Genomic DNA, 16,347 nt, shown 5'->3' on the forward strand with positions numbered 1-16,347 from the left:
AGCGAGTGAGCAAAAACTGGGGCAATGGAACATAATGTGGGAAAATGTGAAGTTATGCACTTTTACAGGAGGAATAGAGATGTTGAATATCATTTAAATTAACTAAATATTACAGAGATCTGTAGCACAGAAGAATTTGGGGTTCTTGTGCATCAATCAGAAAAAGCTACTATCCAAGCTCAGAGAGTAATAAAATGTTAGCCTTCATTTCAAAGGGAATGGAGTATAAAAACAGATAAGTCTTGCTAAAACTGTACAAGGAGCTAACCATACCGCATCTGCAAATCTATGAGCAGTTTGGCCCCTTTATCAAAAAGAAATTGGAGGGAGTCCAATCACAAGGTGATTCCAGATATGGAGAGATTTTCTCCTGAGGAAAAGTGGAGGAGATTGGTCTTGCACTCATTCAAGTCTAGAAGAATGAGAGGACAACTTATTGAAACATGTAAATTCCTTAGAGGGCTCGACAAGGTAAATGGTAGAGGTTGTTTTCACTTGTGGGAAAATCTAGGACCACAGCATATAATATCAAACTAAGGAGTCACCCATTTAAGACAGAGTTAAGGAATGTTTTTCTCTCAGGGTAGTGAATCTGTGGAATTCTTTACTACAGTCAGCTTTTGAAGCTAAGTGATTAAGTATATGCAAGATTGACATAGACAAAATGGTTTAATCAGTAAAGGAATGAGAGTATTGTGACAAACCAGAAAAATGAACTTGAGCACTATCAGATTGTTCATGGCCTGTGGCTGTCATTGGCTAATGGCAAACATTCATTGTTATCTCTAATTGCCCAGGAGAACATTAGAGGTGAGCTGCCATCTTGAAGCCCTGCAGATCTTGAGATGTAGGTATACCCACTGTGCTGAAAGGAAAGGAGTACTAGGGTTTTGTTCCAGCAGTAATGGAGGAACTTTGATATAGTTCCAAGTCAGGATGGTGTGTGATTTGAAGCGGAACATTAGGTGGTTGGTGCTCCCATGAATCTTCTGCCCTTCTAGGTGGTAGAGATTGCGGGTTTGGAATGTGCTATATATAGGGGTGGTCTTGGTGAGTTACAGTGGTGCGTCTTGTAGATGGGATACACTCTGCTATGGTGTGAAGGGAGTAGGTGTTGAAAGTGGAGGATGTGGTGACATTCAAGTGGGCTTTATCCAGGATGGTATCAAACTTTTTAAATGTTATTGGAGCTATACTCATCTAGGCAAGTGGGTGTATTCCATCATGCTCCTGACTTGTGGCTTATAGATGGAGGACAGGTTTTGAGGTGACCAGAGGTGAATTACTCTCTGTAAAATTCTTAGCCCCTGATCTAGCGTTAATATATATATTTCATTAAATGTCATGAATAAGTACCAAAAAGAATAAAAAAAGACTAATGAATGCTGACCTTCATATCTAGGAAAGAATAAATTTTTTGCAATGTTTGTGAAGATTTGTAGCTCAGGTTGAGGTTTAGGGTGTAGGTTTGCTCGCTGAGCTATAGGTTTGATATCCATTACCTGGCTAGGTAACATCATCAGTGGCGACCTCCAAGTGAAGCGAAGCTGTTGTCTCCTGCTTTCTATTTATATGTTTGTCCTGGATGGGGTTCCTGGGGTTTGTAGTGATGTCATTTCCTGTTCGTTTTCTGGGGAGTTGATAGATGGTATCTAGATCTATGTGTTTGTTTATGGTGTTGTGGTTGGAGTGCCAGGCCTCTAGGAATTCTCTGGCATGTCTTTGCTTAGCCTGTCCCAGTTAGATGTGTTGTCCCAGTCGAAATGGTGGTTTTTTTCATCCGTGTGTAGGGCTACGAGAGAGAGAGGGTCGTGTTTTTTTGTGGCTAGCTGGTGTTTGTGTATCCTGGTGGCTAACTTTCTTCCTGTTTGTCATACGTAGTGTTTGTGGCAGTCCTTGCATGGAATTTTGTAGATGACGTTGGTTTTGTCCATGGGTTGTACTGGGTCTTTTAAGTTTGTTTTTTTTTTAGATTAGATTCCCTACAGTCCAACAAGTCCACACCGACCCTCTGAAGAGCAACTGACCCTACATTTACCCCTTCACCTAACACTACAGGCAATTAGCATGGCCAATTCACTTAACCTGCACATTTTTGGACTGTGGGAGGAAACCCACGCAGACACGGGGAGAACGTGCAAACTCCATACAGACAGTTGCCGGAGGCAGGAATTGAGCCTGGGTCCCTGGCGCTGTGAGGCAGCAGTGCTAACCACTGTGCCACCTGCCGCCCATAAATAGTGCCTTATATGAACACCAGACTTCCTGAAGCCAGTGAAATAATTTGAAATGTAGTTATAGTAATAATTTAGAAAAGGCAGCAGTCAATTTGAACACAACAATCTTCCATGAGCAGATAATAATGTCCAGATAAACTTATTTATCATGATGTTGATTGAGGGATAAATGTTGCTAGGATACCAGGGATAATCCACAGCTCTTCATTGAAATAGGGCCATGAGATTATTTACATCTGACTGAAATGGAAGGCAAGGCCTTGGTTTAACATCTCATACAAAATACAACACCTTCAAAAGGGCAGCATTTCCTCAGTATTGCACTGGACCTGACCTGAATTATTGTGTGCAATTCTTTGATCTTGTGTTCAGAACACAAAAACATCTGACTCAAACGCTAGAGTTCTATCAGCTGAACCACAGCTGACACAAGGACAAGAACAAAGGGGCTTGTAAGTTATGCTTCACCAGTACAAGGTCTTAGTTGGACAACAACTGGAGTACTGAGTAGGCACCACACCCGAGAAATAATATATGGCCCTGGACGGAGTGCAATGTAGATTTGTCAGAATGTCACCTTAACTCAAACTACAAGGAAAATGTGGCTTTTATTTCCTGAAAGTCAGACAGTAAGTGGCGATTTGATCAAAGTTTTTGAGATATTATGAGGTACAGACTGGGTAGACAGAGGAACTATTTGCTGTGGTTGAAATATATATGACTTAGAGGGTGCAACCTAAAAATCTAAGCCAGAAATTAGGAAAGGTTTCTACACACATTGTGGCAGAAAATGATATGCTCTTGACTGGTGTTGAAGGATCTTAAGCACTCTTGTATTTTATACTTTGTTTTATGTCTTCCAACTAAATCACTTTGATAATAATCAGCTGTAACTTCCAAGCAAGGCCAATATGAGCCTGAAGTGCAAGATTATATAAACTCTTTTTATTGTTGGTTCTTTGAAACAGCAAATTGAGAATTTGGCCTTGAGCTGAGCTTTTAGTTTTATTATTGAACAGGAGGAGGAAACGGCCCATTTAATGGTTCCTATCTTGCTGTTTGGCTCAGACCTTGTCTTTTCTAACAAATCATAAATATTTCACTTAACTGATCATTTTTGCTTACTCATTAAAATTCCTAAGTATGCAATATTTCTTACAGTTGAAAAACGTGGTGCTGGAAAAACAGCAGGCCAGGCAGTATCCGAGGAGCAGGAGAATCGATGTGTCAGGCATAAGCCCTTCATCAGAAGGGTTTATTTTTCAACTCTGGTCTCCAGCATCTGCAGTCCTCACTTTCTCCTGATATTTCTTACAGTTCCATCTTCTGTCTGATTATCTTTCTACTTTCTTTAATCTCTCTCACGTTTCTTATACCTACAAATTTAATTTATTTTTATATACACTTTTGCATTTCTGTTCAATCTGAAGTCATGTTTAGTTATGGAAGCTAGGTATCTTGGGAAGTAAATAGTGATATCTTGAAATATCTTAATTACAGAAGAGGAGGATAAATTCCCCGGACTGGATCAGGTGCATTCTTGAACTCTATGGGAAGTAAGGGAAGTGATTGCTAAGCCTCTTGCTGAGATATTTGTATCATCGATAGTCACAGGTGAGGTGCTGGAAGGCTGGAGGTTAGCTAACGCAATGTCACTATTTAAGAAAGGTAGCAACGGAAATCCAGGGAACTATAGACCAGTGAGCCTTCGGTCCAACTCATCCATGCCGACCAGATATAAGTTGCCCCATAGGTCCCTTTTAAATCTTTCCTCTCTCACCTTAAACCTATGCCTTCCAGTTTTGGACTCCCCAACCCAGGGAAAAGATCTTGTCTATTTACCCTATCCATGCCCGTCATGACTTTTTAAATTTCAATAAGGTCACCCCTCAGTATCTAATGCTCCAGGGAAAATAGCCCCAACCTATTCAGCTTCTCCCGAGAGCTCATACACTCCAACCCTGGCAACATCCTTGTAAATCTTTTATGAACCCTTTCAAGTTTCATAATATGCTTCCTCTAGTGGGGAGACTAGAAGCGAATGCAGTATTACAAAAATGGCCTAACTAATGTCCCGTACAGCTGCAACATGGCCTCCCAACGCCTACACTCAATGCACTGACCAATAACAACAAGCATACTAAAAGCCTTTTTCAATATCCTGTCTACCTGCGATAGCACTTTCAAGAAATTATGAACGTGCACTTTTTGTTCAGTGGGACAGTTTCATCTCTATTTCATTTGCAAACGTATCCCTGACCAGCAACTTACTTATTTCATGTTATTTATAGAATCAATCAACTGAACACAGAGAAAAGAAGATTAAGAGTCTGTTTGTTTCAGATTGGTAAAATCAGAAATAGGGATAATGAGGATTTCAGCAGATTATTTAAGCTATGGTGTGATTACTGAAGCAGACAAATATCAGTAGATAATGATGAAACCTCAGCAAACTTGAGTTAAATGGAGGCATAAGGAAGAGTTGTGTCAAAGCAGATGTGTCAAATAACTCCTTTACAAAAAGTTCAAGTAGGGTGACAATGGCAGTCAAGAAAACGCTCGATTACTAGCATCTGTGAGCAAAAGACATCTTAATATCTTTTGAGTGCAATATTTCAGCACTTAGGTAAAGAGTTCCATCTGCAGGCCAACACTCCTTTCCTTTTCAGACATTAACCAATTTGTTCTGTATTTCCAGCATGTACCAGTGCAGAATTTTCCCATTTGAATATAAAGTATGGCAGCAATCATGTGGAATGGTGTCACATCCATCAATGCCCCGGAGTGAGTTATCTCATCCGTTCCTGCACTTAGAGTCATAGAGTCATAGAGATGTACACCATGGAAACAGACCCTTCAGTCCAACTTATCCTTGCCAACCAGATATCTTAAATTAATCCACTACCATTTACAAGCACTTGGCCCATATCTCTCTAAACCCTTTCTATTCCTAAACCCATCCAGATGCCTTTTAAATGTTATAATTGTACCAGCCTCAACCACATCCTCTGGCAGCTCATTCCATACACACACCACCCTTTATATGAAAAAGTTGTCCCTTAGCTCCCTTTTAAATGTTTTCCCTTCTCACCCCAAACCTATGTCCTGTAGTTCCGGACTCCGTCACCCCAGGGAAAAGACCTTGTCTATTTATTCTATCCATGCCCCTCCTGATTTTATAAACTTCTATAAGGTTACCCCTCAGCCTCGGACACTCCAGGAAAAACAGTCCCAGCCTATTTTCCCTATAGCTCAAATCCTCCAACCCTGGCAACATCCCCATTAACAGCTCATTATCTGTGCAAGCGAGACGTCACACATGTTTCGCACAGTGAGCAACCCTGGATAGATCGCTCTCAAAGTTGTATGGGTGCAATTGACTGCACCCTGTACTTGTAGGAAGCCAGCGATGGGTTTAGAATCCTAATGCCCTTGCTACCTGACTGGCAAGGCCAAAGGGGAATGAGATGATTCATTCTGATAAACATGCCATTGGTGAAACCCTAGATGCATTTATGAATAGAGGACTGTCTAACCCTACGTAGGCTCATAGTTTAGATTTAGATTTTATTGTCACATGTACTCAAGTACAGATGTACAGGTGCACAGTGAAAGTGTACAATGTCACCACACATGGCACCATCTTAGGTACAAGGTACCGAAGTACAAAACACTTAAGATAGTTGTTGCATGAACTTACTTCCCGCTTGCAAAAAAAACAGTTGTTATCTTTTGGTCTCCAGAGATGGGATTGCCTTTGTGAACACATGCTCTTATTCAGAAGCTGGCATTGGTATATGGCACAATGACACAGGACATCTTTAATCTCCTCTGCATTAGCTCTCACTCATTTTTAGGTTGCAGCTCCAAAGTCTGTAGATCGGGTTCCACACCAGTTCACTGGGATTGATTTTATCCTGTTGCTACTACCTCTGTATCTTCTTGGATCTGCAAAAGCTGCTCTCACTGAGGTCTCTGCACCTCTTTCTTTGTAGCAGCAGCTTTGCCAGAAGAACAGTGGGATTGACCTTGGTCCTTGAATCCTCACTCAAAGCAAATTTGTGAGAACAGTGAGAGAGATTACACAGACTTATTATTAAAGAGACACCCGAGTTTTGACATCCTCTACAATGAAGCTGCAGGCTATGCCTTCACAATGGGTGAAAGCTGAGTCTGAGCAAAGAAGCAAATACACTATGTTAATTAATTGATCATCTAAGATAATGAGTTGGGCTGAGAGCAGCAGGGCTGACTTGGCGTTGCCCACCTCCCCATAAGACCATGGCTATGTCAGGGGTAGGCTGGAGGATGCTAGGAAGGGACTCACCAACTGCAAGGGACAGTAGCATTCTGCTCTGAAAGGAGTGGTTGCTTTTCTGGTCAGTTTCCTGTGCTCCTCAATGCCTTCCCAATGTTATTGTAGGACTCTTTACATTGTAGATGCTGTGTGAGTGGAAATGTGGGAAAAGGTTAGGGGAAACAAGTGGACGTAAAGAGTGAGGGAACATGGAAGGGACATTGGGGCTATGAAGAGTCGGAGCATGGGGGCCTTGGGGTTATGAAGGGTGAGGGAGTCAAGAGGTTATGGGAGTGAGAGAGGTGAAAGAAGGTTGAGGGCTGAGCCGCTCAAAGTTATCTACAGAACTGAGTTGGTGTCCTGGCAAACAGAGGCTGGCTTTCTAACCTGGCCACCACAGCAATCTCGCATTTGCATGCAAACCTCCATCCTGCCCCGATTCTGAGCTCAAAAATATGGGAAGCGGACATGGCTATTCAGGAAGTGAGATCTCAAGAATGGAAAATGACTCAATGATGATGATGAGGGAACAGCTGTAGATGTGAAATACATGAACATCAGTAAGGCGTTTGATAAGGTTCCCCATGGTAGACTGATGGAGAAAGTGAAGTCACATGGGTCCAGGGTGTACTACCTGGATGGATAAAGAACTGGCTGGACAACAGCAGACAGAGAGTAGTAGTGGAAGGGAGTTTCTCAAAATGGAGACCTGTCACCAGTGGTGTTCCACAGGGATCCAAGCTGGGATCACACCTCTCCCTGCCTACCCCTCCGTAAAAATCAGACTTGAACCTTCCTATCCTTGGCCAAACCACACCACAGCCATTTCATGGTCTATTACTTCAGTAAAGGTGAAATCTCTTTCTCCATGTGGGGAAGATGGCCTACCTCTGAGAGAAGCTTACCAATCAATATCCCACAAAATTGAATTCAATCAAAAAAGATCTGCAATTTTTATAACGTCTAACCTAATTGTAACCATTGTCAATTGTCATACAAATCCTACTTGAGATATACATAAATGATCTGGAGGAAGGTACAGGTGGTCTGATTAGCAAGTTTGCAGATGACACTAAGATTGGTGGGGTAGCAGATACTGAAGGGGACTGTCAGAGAAAACAGCAGAAAACAGATAGATTGGAGAGTTGGGCAAAGAAATGGAAGATGAAGTTCAATCCGGATAAATGTGAGGTGATTCATTTTGGAAGATCTAATTCAAGACCAAAGGGTAACTGTATTTTCCTTGAGGTGGGGGAGTCCAAAACTAGAGGGAATAGGTTTAAGGTGAAGGGGAAAGATAAAGAAGACCAAAGGGGCAACGTTTTCAACAGCGGGCGATGCATGGAATGAGCTGCCTCTTGAAGTAGTGCTGGTACAATTATAATATTTTAAAGGCATCTGGATGGATGCATGAATTGGAAGGATTTAGAGGGATATGGGCCAAATGCTGGGAAATGGAACTAGATTTATATAAGATATCTGGATTGCATGGATGAGTTGTTTCTGTGCTGTATATCTCTATGACTCCATGACTCTATATGGGTGCAATTAGCAAAGCCAGCATTAATTGCCTATCCCCAGTTATCCTTTAAACTGGTTGAGTATGCTCCTCTTGAAGCACTGCAGTCATACGGTGAAGGGTATTCCGCAACGCAAGGGATGGAGCTCCGGGAGTTTAATGCAGTGATATGAAATTAATTGAGTATAAAAGCTACAAATCCAGAAAAAAAAACCAGGATTTAGCTCAGAGATAGCTATTGGAGATTTGTGGTGTGCTCCATTTAATCTTACTCGAGGAAGATTACAAGCTGTCTGTATAATACTCAATAGCCACAATCCTTAATGGGTTCATTCCTGGATGCAGATGAATTTTACATCGTGCTGATCTTTTATTACTGCTGTCACTGAAGCTAGATGGAGTTAGTGACCTTACCTCTGTTGATTTGTCTGTAAATAACATATCTCAAAGACTAAGAAGTGGATATCTACAAAACTTGGTAGGCAGATAGAGTATGGACCAAGAAAGAATTAATTAGTTTTTGTGATGCACACGTGGATTTGGATCTTGAAGTACTTAAAAGGGTCTGTTGGAAAGATAGGATAATTTAACTTTTATTATGAGCTGACTCAGCCAAGTGGAAGCTCATAGTAAAAACGTTTCTTTTTTCAGCTTTATGGTAACAGAGCATCAATTAAGCGAGGAAAAAAATCATAGAAGAGGATTGTAATTGCGATAATATTGAGCTAACACAGCAAGGTGGAGGTATATGCTCTACTGAGTGCCTTCCTCACTGTTTCAAATGCATTGCTGACATTACACTAAACAGTTTCAAATGTCAATAAGCATAGTGGAGAGAAAGTTCACACCAATGTTTATTTATTGTAATAGAAATGAGTTATAATCAGAGTGAGAAAAGTGTACTTAAAATGATTATGGCTATATGAAAGTGATAAACATATCGGCGTGGTGAAGATAAATCAATTAATTTTAACTGTGGGAAAACAAAGAGGAGACTACTGACTCTCTCTCTCTCTCTCTCTCTCTCCACACCTCTCCCTGCCTACCCCTCCGTAAAAATCAGACTTGAACCTTCCTATCCTTGGCCAAACCACACCACAGCCATTTCATGGTCTATTACTTCAGTAAAGGTGAAATCTTTCTCCATGTGGGGAAGATGGCCTACCTCTGAGAGAAGCTTACCAATCAATATCCCACAAAATTGAATTCAATCAAAAAAGATCTGCAATTTTTATAACGTCTAACCTAATTGTAACCACTGTCAATTGTCATACAAATCCATCTGGTTCGCTGATGTCCTTTAGGAAGGAAATCCACTGTCTTTACCTGGTCTGGCCTACAAGTCACTCCATATCCACAATAGTGTCGTGAACTTTAAACTGCCCCCTAACTGGGCAATTAGGGACAGGTAATAAATGCTTAGCCAATGGCATTCACATCCTATTAACAGGTTTAAAAATAGCTCTCTAGACCCACTTGTTCTCCCTGAAGCAGTGGCCACACTTGAGACTGCATTGAATTCCTGTTGGCAATCTTCGATGCAGCTGGATGTGTGGGTAAGGAGGCTCCCTGTATCACTGGAGCCAGGCTGTGGGGTTGCACAGTGATGATGAGAGGTGTGTAAGGGGAAACAGGGCTGGGGGAAGTTTTTGGTGGGGGACCTTCACTGGACACAGTGTTTCCTTATTCCTGTGTTTCATTTTCAGTCTTCAAAACTCCAGAGACAATAAGACTAATTTACTCAGCATCTCATCATAGGCCACTATTCTTAATCCAGCAATTAATCTCATGAATCTTTGCTGCTGGAGGAAAGGCACATAGGTATGAAATTCTTTAGATATGGTGACCTTAACTGTGCACAGTATTCTAGATGTGGTCTCACCAGACACCTTTACAACCGTTGTTCCTTTCCAATTAGGGCTGTAGAAGGTCAATCTTTGAGTATCTTTCAGATAGAGATTGATAGATTTCTGATTGCTAATAGTGCATAGAGTTAAGGTGAAGTGTTGGATCAGCCATAATCATATTGAGTTCGGGCACAGCCTCAATGGGCTGAATGGCCTCCCCCTACTCCTATGTCCTATAATATTCATTTGCTTTAATTTCCACCTTCCAGTATCCGCAGTATATTGCTTTAGGATTTGAGCTGCATTGGTTGTTGCACATGTCAGCATGAGGAAGTAATTGCAACCCTCCACGATTCTCTCCCACAACTGCAACATAACTAACATTGCATTCATAGGTCTGGGTTTTCAATTAGGTCTCCCAAGTTAAACTGGTAACCGTATGCTGTGAATTCAACCACATTTTCCATTCAATAAATGAGTGGTCAAAAAAGTTAGGCCTAAAACACACACGCAAACTTCTGGTTGGTCCTGTCAGGGAATGGAAGGAGAGCTCTGGTGGACAAGGTTACGCACCAGGAGGGCAAAGGAAAAATTACTGCTTATGTAACCAGATAGTCTGGTATGTTTCCAGTTTATATTGCTGCACTGCCTCCTAAGGCACAGCAAGAAACCATTTTGTCAAGAAATGTTTGCATCATTGTCTCATTTACTTGACAGTGCAGCTGCTGTCACCAGCAATGCAGCATGGTAAAGGCACCACAAGTTTCATAATATTCATTAGCAGATGGAGAGAATTGCAGAACACAAAAGCAAAAATATTAGATGAGATTCCCTACAGTATGGAAACAGGCCCAACAAGTCCACACCGACCCTCCGAAGAGTAACCCACCCAGACCCACTCGTCTACCCTATATTTACCCCTAACTAATGCACCTAACACTATGGGCAATTTAGTACGGCCAATTACCTGACCTGCACATCTTTGGATTGTGGGAGGAAACTGGAGCAAACCCACGCAGACACTGGGAGAACGTGCAAACTCCATAGACAGTCGCCCAAGGCCGGAATCAAACCCAGGTCCCTGGTGCTTGAGGCAGCAATGCTAACCACTGAGCCATTGTGCCACCCTAGATTGTGGGATGCAAGACCCCCAAAAAAATCAAAATTTGATTTATTCAATCATTGTAAAATCGAAAGCCCATCTATCCTCACACATAAGTGATGCCCAACTTTTAGCATGGGATTTAAAGAGCTTCCAACCAACTTGTTCAGTGGTGTCACAACACACTTTTGGAGTAGGTGAGACATGAAGCCAGACCTCTGGGTTCAGAGGCAGGGACACTACCACAGCACCACTACAGTCCTTGCCCAACCAGCATGGCTTCTGTGCTGAGTAGACAGAAGGTTTACTCTCATGTTTCTCCTGTATTTCAATTAACTGTAAAAATAGCAATTCTCAAATCAGAGGTCCTGTCAAATTCTGGAGAAGGATCCCTGGGCCTGAAACATTTTCCCTCTCCACAGATGCTGCTGGACGTGCTGAGTTTCATCAACTATTCCTGTTTTTGTATCAAATCAGAAGAGTTCTCTGAATGTTCTATGACTATTCAATTACAGGTCATGACCTTCATTTGGATACCTTCAATTCAGCCAACAGCAAAAGTCTTCGTGTCATATTCACAGCAGGTGTTAATGTGTGTAACTTGATGGATAATTTACTATTGCTTTAGAATTTTGGGAAATATTTGTTGCCCTGGTGGAAGTACAATTCATCAACATGAGTGCGGCAGCAACTTTTAAGTTCGGTTTGCTGACTCTGTTCCAAAATTTCTGCTAAATGATTTGGGGGAATATGAAGTTCATCCTATTTTATTTAAATTTAGTTCATATTAGCAGATTCAATGGATTTTATTGTCATAGAGACACCGGATTTAGATTTTTTAAAATGGCCTGAGCACATTTTATCTGTCGTGGAAAAAATGGGCAAAACATGGGCAAAGGCAACCAAGTGAGACTGCAAGTGATTTTCAGTTACTGCCACATAACTTATGCAGGACAGAATATCGATCACAATTTTGGTCACACTAGTATAAAAACTTGAAATAACATTGATGTGCAGCAGAGGTTGACTATTGCAAACAACAATGAAGATTCAGCAAACTTACTTGTTATCAATCTTCTCACATCATGCATTGTAGCTGACAATATTAAATGCCTTATTAAGGTGCATGTAAATTGCACTGTCAAGGATTGTAGAATCAATGACTCTGTATTGATCTGTGAATTTTAAAAGAGTAACACTGTCGAGGTAGTGTGGAAAGGTCAAAACTCAGATCGATAATTGCTGAGGGTTTTTTTAAGTGACAGGGAGCTGTGGACTTCCATATTAGATGGTGTTTGTTAAGTGAAAGTAGAACACGGCAAAAATATTGGTTGCTCCAGCTTATTCTGCTGTGTTGATGCCTGAGACTTGTACCTTGTTCAAAGATAAACTGATTGCACAAGCTAATCTTTTGACTCTGGAAATCAGTATAAATGGTTTGTAATTTTGGATCAGTGTTAATGGGAGCCTGTTTCCTGAACCACTAAAAGAACCTCCAGCAGGACAGATAGACTTATGGATGAAAATTAAATTGAGATAATAGATTTTGCATTTAAAAGTTAGTTCACAATGAGGTGAATGTCTCTTTGATAAGAAAGAAGAAATATAGATGTTGTTTTCGTGTGAGGCTCCACACATTAATATCTGATTACATTATTCAAACTCTGCTGAATCTTGAAAACAACTCCATGTTTTTGTTAGAAGAACTTTTGAGAAGATCCATAAACTGAAAGAAACTATCATGGCCTATTCTTTCTCCTTCCACAATTAGCCATATACATTACTTTTTTATTAACATGTAACTTGGGTTTATATTTATTCAAACTTAGTCTTGCAATGTGTTTGAGATGTTTCTATTGGGGATAGCAGGGCTTTCAGGTGGACGATCATAACTTTAAATCGCAGAGCTGGGTCGAGGGGCTGAATTACCTCTTGTCCTCCTATTTTCCCATTTGTTTCCTTTTCCTTAATGGATTTCAGTCTGTCATCATTAACAGACCAGAGAACTGGATTATCCTCTTTGAAGCAGTCAATTAGAATCTGCAAGACACAAAAATAGAAGCTTCTAGAAAAGCTCAGCAGGTCTGGCAACATCTGTGGAAAGAAATCAGAGTTAAAGTTTCGGGTCCAGTGGCCCTTCCTCAGTACTTCTTTTCTGTTGGGGGAAAGACTTTGATTTGTTCCCAACTCTGCCCGAAATCTCGAACCACTGCCCTAGCTTAGGACACTAGATATCCTAAAGGAGTTCCCCAAGGCACTTCTGCCATCAAGAAAGAATCTACCAATGCCCAAACACAAAAGGCCAGCAATGCTGCTTTGGGGCGACTATTGAAGAACCAAATCAGACGCCCACACATCTAAAGAAGTCAAAAGGTCATGAAGGTCAATGGAATCTCACACTGTAAGCCTCAGTCAGGGCAAGTAAGTGAGGGCTAATAAATGAAGAGGCAAAAGACTAGGACCTCTCTCTCTCTCTCTCCATTCAACAGTCTTGGGGTCACAACTTTGTACTTACACTATATTCCTCATGACAGTAATAGGAAGCAGCAGCAACTGGTACAAGGGAGTGTCAAAATGGGTGGCTGATGTTCTAGGCACCCCCATTATTGAGAATGGAGGTATTTGTGGAGTTCCACTTTCTTTTAGTTGTTTAATAATCCACCACTATTCATGACTGGCTGGACTGCAGAGATTAGATGCAATGTAAACAAAGTAGGAATCAGCCAATCTGACCGCATCTGTGAAGAGAAAGCAAGGTTAATGTTTTGAGTCCAGTGAAGCTGATCTGTTGGTTATAGTGTTGCTTAGTTCTGTCTGTTGCATATGGTTTCCATTGTCTAGTATAAGAGGTACAGTTAGTAAGTTTGCAGATGACACCGATATTGGAGGTGTAGTGGACAGCGAAGAAGGTTACCTCAAATTACAACAGGATCTGAACCAGATGGGCCAATGGGCTGAGAAGTGGCAGATGGAGTTTAATTCAGATAAATGCGAGGTGCTGCATTTTGGGAAAGCAAATCTTACAGGACTTATACTTAATGGTAAGGTCCTAGAGAGTGTTGCTGAACAAAGAGACCTTTGAGTGCAGGTTCATAGCTCCTCGAATGTGGAGTCGCAGGTAGATAGGATAGTGAAGAAGGCGTTTGGTATGCTTCCCTCTATTGGTCAGAGTATTGAGTACAGGAGTTGGGAGATCATGTTGCGGCTGTACAGGACATTGGTTAGGCCACTGTTGGAATATTGCGTGCAATTCTGGTCTCCTTCCTATTGGAAAGATGTTGTGAAACTTGAAAGGGTTCAGAAAAGATTTACAAGGATATTGCCAGGATTGGAGGATTTGAGCTATAGGGAGAGGCTGAACAGGCTGGGGCTGTTTTCCCTGGAGCATCAGATGCTGAGGGATGACCTTATAGAGGGGCATGTATAGGATAAATAGACAAAGTCTTTTCCCTGGGGTTGGGGAGTCCAGAACTAGACGGCATTGGTTTAGGATGAGAGGGGAAAGATATAAAAGAGACCTAAGGGGCAACTTCTTCACACAGAAGGTGGTACGTGTATGGAATGAGCTGCCAGAGGAAGTGGTGGAGGCTAGTACAATTGCAACATTTAAGAGGCATTTGGATGGGTATATGGATAGGAAGGATTTGGAGGGATATGGGCCGGGTGCTGGCAGGTGGGACTAGATTGGGTTGGGATATCTGGTTGGCATGGATGGGTTGGACCGAAGGGTCTGTTTCCATGCTGTACATCTCTATGACTATGACTCTATCCAAGTCACCCTGTGTTGTCACTTCACTGGGTTCATATCTCATTTTTAGGAATGCCTGGAGCTGCTCCTGATATGTCCTCCTGCCCTCTTCATTGAACCAGAGTGATCTCCTGACTCAGAGTCATGGTAGAATGGGTTACGTGCGAGGCTCCGAGGTTACAGATTGTGCTTAAATAATTCTGCTCGTGGGGATGATGACCTGTTCAAATTCTGATCCATTCAGAACAGTGATAGTGCCAATGGAGGATATCCTCAATGAGAACACAGAACATTGTCTGTATGAAGACTGTATGGTTCTCCCAGTTACTGACACTGTCACGGATGGACACATCTGCAATAGTCAATTGCTGAGGAAGGGGTCATGGAAAGTTTTTACACTTGTTGTTTCCCTCACAATTTGCTTCGAACCCAGACTAGCAGTAATGTCCTTTAGGACTTGGCCAGCTTGCTCAGTGTCAGTGCTACAGAGCCACTCTTGGTGATGGACACTGAAGTCCCTCATCCAGAGTCCATTCTGTGCCATTGCCACTATCGGTACGTCCTTGGAGTTTTTAACATGCAGTAGTAACGTTCATGAGCTGAAATGAGGACAGTTAGTGGCAATCCACAGGAAGTGGATTGATGCTGTGAGTCATCATAGGTCTCAAATCAACACGGAGGTCTCCCAGGGCAGCACGTTCTCAACCATTTACCACTCTGGGTGGGTCTGCCCTCCCATGGAAGGTGGACGTGGTTTTGTTTGGGACATTGTAAGGTGTGATTTCATGAAAAAGTCAAGACTAGTCATAAGGCAGCTCTCCCCATTTTGGCACAAGCCCTGAGATATTAATAAGGAGGATTTTGCAGGAGCAACTGACTGTTTTTGCCATTGTCTTTTCCAGTGTCTAGGTTAGTGCTAGGTAATCTGTCCAGTTTCATTTCTTTGTTCAGTTTTTAATAGCCACTTTTTGAAACAACTAAATGGCTGGTTAGAATGTTTTAGAAGGCAGTTAAGAGACATCCACATTGCTGTATGTCTGGAGCCCATCGAGGCCAGACTAGGTAAAGATAGCAGATTTGCTTCTCTAAAGAGATTAGTGAATGAAATGGGTTTTTACAATAATTGGCAATGGTCACATGGGATCATTAGATTCATTGAGTCCTATAGCATGGAAACAGAGCCTTTGGTCCAACTAATCCATGCCAACCATAACCCCTAACAAAACTAGTCCCACCCGCCTGAGCTTAGCCCATATCCCTCCAAATCTTTCTTATTCATGTACTTATCCAATTATCTTTTAAACATTGTAAGTGTACCCGTATCCATCACTTCCTCGGGTAGCTCATTTCACACACAAACCACTCTCTGTGTAAACAATTTGCCCCTTATGACCTTCTTAAATCTTTCTCCTCTTACCTTAGTTTTACCTTTAGTTTTGAACTCCCCTGCCAGAGGGAGAAGATATTCACCTTATTAATATCTGAATGATTTTATAAACTGCTCTAAGGCCTACCAGACTAGCTTTTAATTCCAGATGCTTATTGAACATTAGTCTGGGGTTCGGGGTTATTCAACCAGTGATATGACCAATCCACC

This window comes from Chiloscyllium plagiosum, unplaced genomic scaffold (assembly GCF_037043375.1).
Source record: "Chiloscyllium plagiosum isolate Xiang-an unplaced genomic scaffold, Cpla_swu_hap1 HiC_scaffold_1, whole genome shotgun sequence".
NCBI classification, from domain to species: Eukaryota; Metazoa; Chordata; class Chondrichthyes; order Orectolobiformes; family Hemiscylliidae; genus Chiloscyllium; species Chiloscyllium plagiosum.